The sequence below is a fragment of the Moschus berezovskii genome, chromosome 21, assembly GCF_049115385.1.
Source record: "Moschus berezovskii isolate FMDL1 chromosome 21, NW_MosBer_1.0, whole genome shotgun sequence".
Classification (NCBI taxonomy): Eukaryota; Metazoa; Chordata; class Mammalia; order Artiodactyla; family Moschidae; genus Moschus; species Moschus berezovskii.
The window spans coordinates 23,583,725-23,596,094 of NC_142480.1; the positions used below are offsets into that span (position 1 = coordinate 23,583,725).

A 12,370-nucleotide genomic window follows, 5' to 3' on the forward strand; every position below is an offset into this window, starting at 1 on the left:
AAAGGAGTTCACATTCTCAAGTTGGTCAGCTATCCACCCTGGACCAGTTTTTTTTTGGTTTGAGTATTAGGATCTCTAAGAACAAACACACTTGCCAGGCCTTATGGGGAAAGAAAACATGGACTCAGAACTCTGCACCTGTGATTTCTGCCACATTATAAAGTTTTTAGCTCTTTAAGAGATATTTCTTATCTAACTGAAAACATTTTATGATTGTTAATCCTAGAGATACTAGTTGGGGTCACCAGACAAAAATGTAGCTTTTTGGTTTCTTTTGAGCAACTATTTGTAAGGATTGATATTTCATGACTTTTAGTTTTTCTTAATTTTTCTCCCAGGGATAAAGAGAAAATTTATTTTTTATAAATAGGATACAATCCATTATATCTTTCAGTCCCCATGAGAATCCACTGGACCCTTTTATTACTCTAAGATACATTATGGGATCTCAGTGCTTTAATTTTATTCAATTTTTCTTACATCATTTAAAATATTTTACTTTTTCATTATCTCAGGAATTAATTATTACTAATCAATTATTCCCATGTAACTATTTTACAGTAAATGATGATCACTATTACATCATCCTTAGCTTCCATATTGCATTTCCCCCAGTATTAACATCATCTTTTAAGAAGATATAAAATTCTAGAAAGATACCATCTTTTGAGTTTTTTTTTTTTAAGGCCTTCAGTGAATTCAGTTGAGAGTTTAGATGAGATTGGGCACATTTAGGGTGGTATGGCCTAGAACACAGTTGAGAGTTTATAATATTTCATTTTGACTATGATGACAAATATGAATAGGAGAAAATCAACAGAGGAATCTTCAGTTATTAAGAGGATCAGAGGTGGATGCAAAGAGACAGAGGGTTATCTAGATCTTAATGATGTTGATGAAAGTGATCATTGAGGCAAAACCTCAGACTATGAGCCTTCAGGTGCCTATTCTAAATAAGTTTTCTCAAACTCAAGAATAGATGAGTGAGTCAGATATTTCTAAGAACAACAAGGAAATATGGTATTCTCACCCACTTACTCAACAGGAAGGGCTTCATTATGCAATAATTTAAGACAAGGACTTGGAGCATCTAATTTTGCTAAGTGGGTAGTTTGGGAGTATTCATCCACCGTTTTTGATGTTTAGCCACCAAAATTTACTTGATATAGCTCCCAGGTGAAAAATGCTAAACACAGACACAGACTTCATTTTCTTGGGCTCCAAAATCACTGGACAGTGACTGCACCCATGAAATCAAAAGACGCTTGTTCTTGGAAAAAAAGCTATGACAAACCCAGACAGATTATTAATCCTGCATATTAAAAAGCAAAGACATCACTTTGCCGATAAAGGTCCGTATAGTTAAAGCTATGGTTTTTCCAGTAGTCATGTACAGATATGAGAGTTGGCATAAAAAAAGCTGAGCACCAAAGAATTAATGCTTTCGAATTGTGGTGCTGGAGAAGACTGTTGAGAGTCCCTTGGACAACAAGGAGATCAAACCAGTCAATCCTAAAGGAAATCAACCCTGAATATTCATTGGAAGGACTGGTGCTGAATCTAAAGCTCCAATACTTTGGCCACCTGATGCAGACCTGACTCACTGGAAAAGACTCTGATGCTGGGAAATACTGAGGGCAGGAGAAGAAGGGGTAACAGAAAACAGAGGATGAGATGGTTGGATGGCATCATCGACTCCACGGACATGAGTCTGAGCAAACTCCTGGAGATAGTGAAGGACGGGGAAGCCTGGCGTGGTGCAGTCCATGGGGTTGCAAAGAACTGGACGTGACTGAGTGACTGAAGAACAACACAGATGTGACTAAAAATAAATAAATGATGTAGAAATGAAAAATTACTGGACTTGTCATTCTAATGATTCATACCTATAAATCTAAAAATTAATTTTTCTTTCCAATAATTGCCATCCTTCTTCAAAAAATTATGTCAAGGTTTTTTTAATGTATTGCATTTTGGTAGTACACATGCAAGAAGAATCAGAGTAACAATCAGCCAGCATCTAATTGAAATGTATTTGAAATCTAGAGTCACTATTTATAAGATGGGTATTTTCCAGATTCATGCATGGCAGGTAATGACCAGTCAGTTACCTTCAACTGATACTGTCCATTTTAAGGGTCTATAACTCCAAAGCCAAAAAAAAGAAAAGAAAGAAAAATTGTGTTCACTATGCTTAAATTTTCAAAGTTCTAATTAGGCCATGCCTTTATACTTCTGTAAAATTATTCATAAAGTGATGTAAATATATATTGTTAAATTTTAAGATTAATCAATGCAAATGGTATTTTTCCTGGTTAAGATATATTTTTCAAATATGAAGGGCTTTGTAAAATTCATATGCCTAATGGTAACTTTATAATAGTACCAAAGCAAAAAAAGTAATCATATATTTAGATAAGAATATAAAATCACTTTACAAGATTGTTTTTTAAATGGTTCCAAGAAATTTAAACACATGAGGTCACTTTCCCACATACTTTCTCTAGGAAACTTTAGTCAAGAGGAATGAATAAAACCATGAGAAAATCCTTGGACTGCAAAGTACTGACATGCTTCTGTTTTTTAAAAAAAGTAAACATTTAAGTTGCTGGCAAACTGCTTTCTCTGTGGAAAAAGCTGGGATACTTTAAAAAACAACCCATCCTTGTAGGACAAAACACTTCAAATGTTCTTTACTTATTTTTTATAACTTGTACTTCCTGGTAAGCACAGAACTGGCTGAGAAGTTTGATTTATTCTAAGTACTATTTTCGTGTCTTTAAGTGGCCTTTCTGGGATGGCCTTAATCTACACTGCTACAAACCATTAGAAAAAATTTTCTAAGTTACAAGAAAGTTTTAATATTGATATAAGTTTAGACTATCAAACAGAAGGGGTTAAGATAATAATAGTTCTTTGTCATTCCAAAATTGTGAAATTAACCACTTTTTTAAAAAAAAGTATGAACTATTTCAAACATACAGAAAAATACAGACAATAATATATGAATCATTTCCCACTACTCAGAATTAACAGGAGTTAACATTTGCCATACTTACTTAAAGTTTTTACTTTTAAAGGAAAAGGCCAGGTAGAGATATAGTGAAAATCAAATCAATCTCTCTCTCTCACAGAGGGTGCCACAATCCTAAAGTTGGTATGCATCATTTTCATGATATTTTAAAAATACTGATTTGTTTTTAGCATGTTATGTTAATCGTATCCTACTTAAAACTTGCTAGTTTTCACTGAACACAGTTTTGAGCTTTAACCATATTGACTAATGCATATCTGCTGCTGCTGCTGCTAAGTCACTTCAGTTGTGTCCGACTCTGTGTGACCCCATAGACGGCAGCCCACAAGGCTTCCCTGTCCCTGGGATTCTCCAGGCAAGAACACTGGAGTGGGTTGCCATTTCCTTCTCCAATGTGTGAAAGTGAAAAATGAAAGTGAAGTCGTTCAGTCATGTCTGACTCATAGCGACCCCATGGACTGCAGCCTACCAGGCTCCTCCGTCCATGGGATTTTCTAGGCAAGAGTACTACTTTATCTATTTTAACTGTTAATTAACATTTCAAATATATGAATAGACTGGAGTTTATATGTTCATTTCCCATCACTGCGGATGCTGATTGCAGCCATGAAATTAAAAGATGCTTACTCCTTGGAAGGAAAGTTATGACCAACCTAGATAACATATTAAAAAGCAGAGACATTACTTTGCCAACAAAGGTCCATCTAGTCAAGGCTATCATTTTTCCAGTGGTCATGTATGGATGTGAGAGAAGGACTGTGAAGAAAGCTGATCGCCGAAGAATTGATGCTGTAGTGCTGGAGAAGACTCTTGAGAGTCCCTTATACTGCAAGGAGATCCAACCAGTCCATCCTAAAGGAGATCAGTCCTGGGTGCTCAATGGAAGGACTGATGCTAAAGCTGAATACTTTGGCCACCTCATGCGAAGAGTTGACTCACTGGAAAAAGACTCTGATGTTGGGAGAGATTGGGGGCAGGAGGAGAAGGGGACGACAGAGAATGAGATGGCTGGATGGCATCACCAACTCGATGGACATGAGTTTGAGTGAACTCTGGGAGTTGGTGATATACAGGGAGGCCTGGCGTGCTGTGATTCATGGGGTCGCAGAGTCAGACACGACTGACTGACTGAACTGAAAGTGAAAAGTGAAAAAGGGGCTTCCCTGGTGGCTCAAAGGTTAAAGTGTCTGAACTGAAATGAACTGAAATTGCTTCCGCTCTTTTCGTGTCTTGGCTGATACCCTGAATTATGTGTGGCAGCCTCTGGCATGGGTAGGTTTCCAAAACACATAGCTTCCAACTTTGGAAAACAAGCTACCCTAGAGATACGCTGGAATATAATTTTAAAAGAGGGATGTAAGTTAACCAGTTATCTAATATAGGTAGAACCAGATATTTCAAGTGGTTTACAGGAAAGTTTAACCAAGCATAAAACATACGCTCAATTTTTAACTGTGAAAATTCTGTTTCTTCTTGTACCACTCTAGTCAATTTAAACATTTAGAGCTTAACGGCATGGGAAATATCCTTTTAAATTCACTGTTGCTAAAGAACTTCAGCCTTCATATGGCAGCCTATTAAACAGCTTCTATTACCACCTCTTTTTTATCCCTTGTTCTTGGAATTGTGATCTCATTTTATCTGTTTCAATAGAAAGACAAGTATAGATGACCTCTTGTGCCAATTAACAAATCTGGTGGGGGGGTGGGAAACCATGACTGATGCTTGAAAAGTCATGGCCTCTACTTTTATTTGCCTTTATAAACAAAATCAGAAAAAGAAGGAATTGAAAAGACATTGTGTTCACTTTATTCTCTTGCCTGAGATGATCAGCCTAATATAACATTATGATATAAAAGGAACTGTGGAAAATTCATTTATTCACTCAACTTGTATTAAAAAACAAGCACTAAAAAGGGCCTGGGTTTATAGTGAGGCACAAAACAGGTAGAACTGCTGCCCTCAGAAGCCTTAAGCAGTATATGTCCTTATACACTGCATCAACAACAGCCCAGTTACTTCTTTTCAAGAAAACTGAGGGGATCTGGAATGCCAAGAAGCATAACTAACATGATCAAGAGAATGAAAATAACCAGAAAAGCTAATCGTTAGGATTTGTGTATCTATTATGCTGCTTTTGTATACAAATTACAGAAAACTTTTACTCAACTGGCTTAAACAATGAGACATTTGTTATTGCACAAAAAGAGAAGTCCAAGATTGGTTAATCCATTAGTTTCATTAAAGGGACAGGTTCTTCCCATCTTTCTGCTCTGTCATCCATAAGCCTTCACGGGGGCAAGAAGGCTGCCACACTTACAGGCATCACATCCAGGAAAAACAATGTAGGTAGGACAGCAGAAGATGTTGTCTTCTGACACTCAAGTGTCTCTTTTTTCTGAGACTTCCTCTTTTTTCCATTTCATTGACCAGAACTGCAACACAGACACCTTCCTAAACCCATCACTCGCAAAAGGAATTACATTTGCACAACTGGCTTAGACTAATTTAGTTCAATTTAAAATACTGAGCACCCACATGCCAAATGTTCTCTACTCTTAGCTAAAAAAAAAATAAATGAACAAACCAAATAGACAACAAGTATTGTGTAAAGCTCAGGGACATACAGGCAGTGACGTAAATGGGAAATTAAAATCCCTGTGTTAAACAAATTGATCAAGAAATTTGTTTTTAATGTTTCCATGTGACTATGCTGGAAAACAAGATCAGTGTTGGGAGGTGCCTATGTCTCCATTAAGTCTTTCTTACAATTGCTTGCTCTCAGAAAAATAATTTCAAACCTGAAACTTTAAGTGGGAAATAATAAGATTTTAAACTCTTATTCATTTCATCAGTTAAACACCATTACTGAAGGAACATTTTCTTCCCTCAAGAAATAAAAATATGTCCCTGACTCTGTTTTATATTGTGTCAACAAGCCAAATTTTAAGTTTATGTCAATGATCGAATAGAAAGGATTATTCTTATATTAAATAATACTGCTGACATGAGGGAAGTAATCCCATTAATTTATGTTTTTAAAGTACCTTCTCATACAGTAATCTGAATTGTACCACATTCTTACTCTAGAAAGGAATAACATGAGGTTTGATTCTTCATTTTTTAGAACTGGGATTGTTGAAAGTTAAAAGATTTGCCCCAAGGATTTCATAACCAAGTAGTCACAGAATCAAGATTAAAACCAAATTAATTCATTCCTAATCCAAAGGTTTTAGAGTAATTGAACAAAGTTTCATGCAACTTAAAATTATGACACTCTAGAAACCCTTTAAAAGATTGATTAAAAAAAATTCAGAATTTCTCTTCTGAATAAATTCTAATATAGTGTCTTCTTTAAGGCCATATCCTCTCCAATCTAGCCCCAGCTATTAGATCCCTGAAACCTAGGTACTTTGTATATATTAGGTTCAAAATGCTTCCTTTTCAAATGTTGCTATCACCTTCTCCTTATTAGAAGTTGCTACATATTCCATATAAACTCGGAATGCAGCAAGCCTTGGCCTAGGTATGTGTGTGAATTTAAATCCCAGTTATATCTAGGCTTCCCTGGTGGCTCAGATGGTAAAGTGTCTGCCTGCAATGTGGGAGACCTGGGTTCTTTCCCTAGGTCAGGAAGATCCCCTGGAGAAGGAAATGGCAACCCATTCCAGTACTCTTGCCTGGAAAATTCCATGGATGGAGGAGCCTGGTAGGCTACAGTCCATGGGATTGCAAAAAGTCAGACTTGACTGAGAAACTTCACTGGTTCACTGGTTACATCTTGATTCAGAAAGACCCAAAAGTCAAATAAAGAAAAAACAAGAAAACCTTAATGGGATCCTAGAGGACACATTTGACAAAAATCTCACTGGAAGGCTCACTGTATAGGAAAAACGACTCTTCCTACTTTCCTGGATTTTAGGAGGGTAAAAAGTGATAAAATGTTTTAAATCTGTCACACTTGACTCCTCTTTTTCAAAAGTGAAGGTTGGGTGATAGGAACTAAAGAAAGCAACGGGTTCAGAAAACAAGATATTTCCTAACTAAAACTACAAGGAAGGAAGACAAATTTCCTCAAGAGGATGGTGACAAGCCATTTTTCCTTGGAAATGCTGATTTATTATACACAGAGATTATACAGAGTGCAAAATTGACATCACCTGCCCAGACCAGACTCCTCTGCCCATGGCGTGATCGAGTCCCACCAGTCCCACTGCTTAGCCGTCCTGAGTCTCTCACCAGACTCAGAAACTAGACTCCTGATCTTTTCCTCTGACCCCTTCCATCACATCCTTCCCATCTCAGCAGTGGCCACTCCCGCCTTTCCAGGCCCTCAGCTCAAAAACCACCTTTAACTCTTTTTTTCTTTTTTAATCTCCCACATTCAGTTTGTCGAAAATTCTGTTGCTTCTTCACAACATATTCAAGATCCAACCATTTCCCTTCACTTCACCAGTACACCCCAGCCTGAGCCACCATCGCACCGAGCCCCTGGCTAACAGCGAAACCCCCTGGGGGGTCTCCCTGCCTCTGCCCCAGCACTTCAGTTTCTGTTTTCAACCCAGCAGCCAGAGTGATCACTCAGATCACATCACCAGAGTGATCACATCAGCAGGGTGACCACATCAGTTCACATAAGCCACTTCTTTGCTTAGAGCCCTACAGTGGATTCTTAGTTCACTCAAGGGAGAATCTGCAGGATCTGCCTGCCTTCTTCCTTCTCTGACCATCTCCGCTCCACCCCTTGGTCCAAACACACCTGCTGCCTCGCTGCCCCAGTACACTCACCAAACGCCTACCTCCCGGCCTAGAACATTCTTCAGATGACTGTCCCACATGCCCTGCCCCTATTTGCTCAAACCTCACTCTCAAGGACACTGACATGCCAGAAAAAACACCAGGAAGCATTTAAATGTTAATTTCAGGTAAGTAATAAATAGCCTCTTAAGTACCCAATACTTCCATGTTTATCTGAAATTCACATTTAACTGTATATCCTTTTGTTTTATTTTCTTTTAAATCTGGCAACCCTACAAACGGGTCCTACCCTGACCCAAGTACATCCTGCCTTCCCTCTACCCCCCCATTCCGGATTTCTTCTCACCTGCTTTGTTCTTTTCTCCCATTCCTAAGTCTGTTTCTTCTTACAAACTACATAATTTACTTAAATATCACATTTATTGTCTGCCCCCTCCTCCGGAAAAATGATCTACATGTGAGCAGTTCCAGCATAAAAGCAAATTTAATTTGTGATCAAAAATTTTTATTTCTCAGCACATTTCTTTTCCACTGTTTTGAAGGGTCGGAAGTTTATGAAAACACTTGAGAAAACAGAGGCACTGCTCTCTCTCCATCCTTACTATTTTCACACGTTTAATACATATGCACATATGTTAACATAATTGATTTCCACTTAACACTGACATCTGCTGTAAACTATAGAAAAGAGGTTTGTCTTCCAAAAAAATACACCAGACACATAAGTAACAAAATTGAAAATTCCCATGGGGAAAAAAATTACCTAAAAAAAAAAAAATTCAGTGGCTAAGCCTCCACACTCCCAATGCAGGAGACCCAGGTCCCACCCCTGGTCAGGGAACTAGATCCCACATGCTGCAACTAGGAAGTTCACAGGCCACAACTGAAGATCCCATGTGCCACAGCTAAGACCCAATGCAGCAGAATAAATATTTTAAAAAATCCAAACACTGTGATTGAATTTCCCAATTACGTCTTTCTTTGATGGCAGCGAAATAGAGATATATATTTTAAATTAATAAATGAATTTTTTTGCAGCAACATGGCCATCACCTGTTGAACCCTACAGCTTAATAAAAGCTATGGAATATGAGACCTCCTTGTTCTTCGTGATTCCTTCATGTACTTATTCATTCAGCTTACAGCTGTGGTTTACCTGCTGTGTGTAGAGCCCTGTGTTAGGCGATGGGGAGAGGGGAGTGGGAGGAAGACAGTGGAGAGAGAAGGACCCAAGTCTGAAAGACCTGGGAAATCAGCTTAAGGAGCCAGGAGAAGGAGGAGGGAAATGGCCCTGTCAGACTCACTCCTTAGAAAAATTACTCTGGTTTCTGACCACAGTGCAGAGAGTAGATTACTATAGTTATTAACTGCATCACACTTGACTAAGAAGTTATTATTATAAACAGGATCTTAACCTTACACCTCTAGGCTTCCAAGAAAAAATTTCAGAAAAGGGATGCTTTGAAGAAACTACAGTAGATCTGTTTTAAATACCACAGTCTATTCAAATATAGTTTATTTAAAGTTATATAAATAGCAAAATCTGCAATTATATTCGATTCTGTGAATTTCAACTAATGGAGAAAAGTCTAATCTAAAATGGAGAAAAAGGAAAAAAGAGCTGATGTGAACTAAAAATAGGGAGGATCTACTCGAATCAGACAAAGGATGAAGGCCTTATGCATTATCTCATTTAATCCTTAAAACAGGCTGAGAAAGTCTTGGATTATTACCCTTATTTGCAGATAATGGATCTGAGACTGAGAAAGGTGAGTCTTGCCCTCTGAACGGGGCAGAATTGGCTAACCTGCCCTCACTCTCTCTCTAAGCCCACGTTCTTTTCTTTACAAAAAGCTGCAAATACATTCACAGCACAGTTAAGTTAGGCAGAAGATGGGTTGAGGAAAGGCTGAGGTAACCTTGAATAATAACAGAATAAAAGGGGGAAGATGTTCAGCTAGAGTAAAGGCAAAAACTTAATTGGAAAAAAAAATATGAGGAATTATCCTTTTGATAAGAGCAAAGAAAGGCAAATTTTCATCTCAAATGAAGAGTGATGGAGAGCATCAATTTTGAATATTTTTGGAGTTTGACAAGTACAGTCATAAATATAGTTTCTATTGAACTACAGAATTCAGGAGATGTTCTTCTTGCTGAGGTACTACTATTAAAAATAAAATGCTACAGAGAAGAAATCCACTTATTAAATCATTTAACATAACCTCTCTCACATAGCCTGGTATTTGTCACTGGTCAAGGAGGTTTGATGAGCATTCAGATCCTCTGAAAGTCCGCTGGGTGTATTGGCTGCCCAGCAGGATAACATTACTTGCTACAGGAAACAGAGGGTCTTCTGTCTCCAAGAGGAGCTTTCATCTAGGTTTGTGACAAAAATTCTAGAATACAGACTCTCTTTGGTTGGAGAGCCAGTCACTCTGAAAAATCACTTCATGCCCTTTCAAAGACACAGGTTAATCCAGGTCTGGGGCGCAGCTGATGGTAACTCACATATTGAAATTCCATGAGCACAGGAAATGGCAACTTCTTGAACCAGCCTCCCCACTACCTGGTGGAGATCTTGCATTAATATGTGTGGTTGCTTCATAACTCACTCACCTCATGAACTGGCCAGTCAGCTACCAAACCTCTAGCAATGGATCACAAATTTGTTGAGATTCAACAGGGAAGGTAAGAGGGGAAAAGGCTACTTAAGGGTAAGGAAGCAGGTGAATCTATTCAGGTTAAGAGGATGGGGCTGTATACTAAGAGACCAAAGAGTTTTGTGACCATAGTCACTGCTCAGCGTTTCTCAAAGAATTGTTGCGGTATTATGAAAAGTAGGTATTAGGAGTCAGGCCCAAAACTAATGCTTACTTAACAAGTTTTCCCCTGACTGTATGTGAACAGATTAAAAACCGCTTAGGTGAATGAAGTGATTATACATATATTCATACTGCACAATTGTACTTATTTCACATGCTCAAAATCCTCCAAGCTAGGCTTCAACATGTACTTCCAGATGTACAGGCTGGATTTAGAAAAGGCAGAAGAACCGGAGATCAAACTGTCAACATCTGTTGGATCATAGAAAAAGCTAGAGAATTCCAGAAAAACATCTACTTCTGCTTCATTGACTATGTTAAAGCCTTTGACTGTGTGGATCACAATAAGCTTTGGAAAATTCTTAAACAGAAGAGACTACCAGACCACCTTACCTGCCTCCTGAGAAGCCTGTATGCAGGCCAAGTAGCAACAGTTACTTGGACACAGAACAATGAATTGGTTCAAAATTGGGAAAAGAGTATGTCAAGGCTGTATATTGTTATCTGGCTTATTTAACTTATATGCAGAGTACATCATGAGAAATGCTGGGCTGGATGAAGCTCAAGCAGGAATCAAGATGTCCAGGAGAAATATCACTAACTTCAGATTGCAGATGATACCCCTCTAACGGCAGAAAATAAAGAGGAACTAAACAGTCTCTTTATTTAAAAAAAAAGTGAAAGAGCAGAGTGAAAGTGTGAAAGAGCTGGCTTAAAACTCAACACTCAGAAAACTAAGATCATGGCATTCGGTCCCATCACTTAATGGCAAATAGATGGGGAAACAATGGAAACAGTGAGAAACTTCATTCTTTTTGGACTCCAAAATCACTGCAGATGGTGACTGCAGACATGAAATTAAAAGATGCTTGCTGCTTGAGGAAAAGCTATGACAAATCTAGACAGTGTATTAAAAAATAGAGATATCACTTTGCTGACAAAGGTCCGCATAATCAAAGGTATGGTTTTTCCAGTAGTCATGTACAAATGTGCAAGTTGGACCATAAAGTAGGCTGAGTGCTGAAGAATTGATGTTTCCAGACAATGAGGCTGCAGATGACTCTTGAGAGTCCCTTGGACTGTAAGGAGGTCAAACCAGTCAATCCTAAAGCAAATCAACTCTGAATATCCACTGGAAGGACTGTTGCTGAAGCTGAAGCTCCAATACTTTGGCCACCTGATGCGAAGAGCCGATTCATTGGAAAAGATCCTGATGCTGGGAAAGATTGAGGGCAGGAGGAGAAGGGGGTGACAGAGAATGAGATGGTTGGATGGCTTCATTGACTCAAAGGGCATGAGTTTGAACAAATTCTGGGAGATAGAGAAGGACAGGGAAGCCTGGTGTGCTGTGTTCCATGGGGTTGCAAAGATTTGGACGTGACTGTGACTAAGCACACACTCACGTTAATATATACACATACAGGTACACCCTCCTCATGGGGCATAATGTGAACCATGTATGAGCTTTTCTAAATATGGGTAGATGCTTTTGTGCCTTTCTACTCAGTTAATAAAGCAGCTAAGAAAAAAGATGAAAAAGCGAATGAGAGGGTAGAGAGGCAAGGCCAGTTCTCTTTGCCCCTATCTGGCCCCTTGGGGCTTATAGACAGCATCACTTAGGCAAGCCAGCCAACCATAAATCAGTACACCTGTGTCCTTGAGGCAGCCTTTACTGAGGAGTTTATTTTTGTTTAAACACTTAAAGTCTGACTAGTATTTGCTCCCTAGAAATGGAATGGGTAGGGGGCAGGGAGGT

At 38.5% G+C, this 12,370-nt stretch overlaps 1 long non-coding RNA gene across 2 annotated transcripts in view; it reads right to left on the reverse strand.

The window, feature by feature from the left end:
• The window catches only part of LOC129550525 (uncharacterized), a 110,049-nt gene that overhangs the window by 3,610 nt on the left and 94,069 nt on the right, over window positions 1-12,370 (reverse strand). The gene's annotated exons all lie outside the window — the stretch shown is intronic.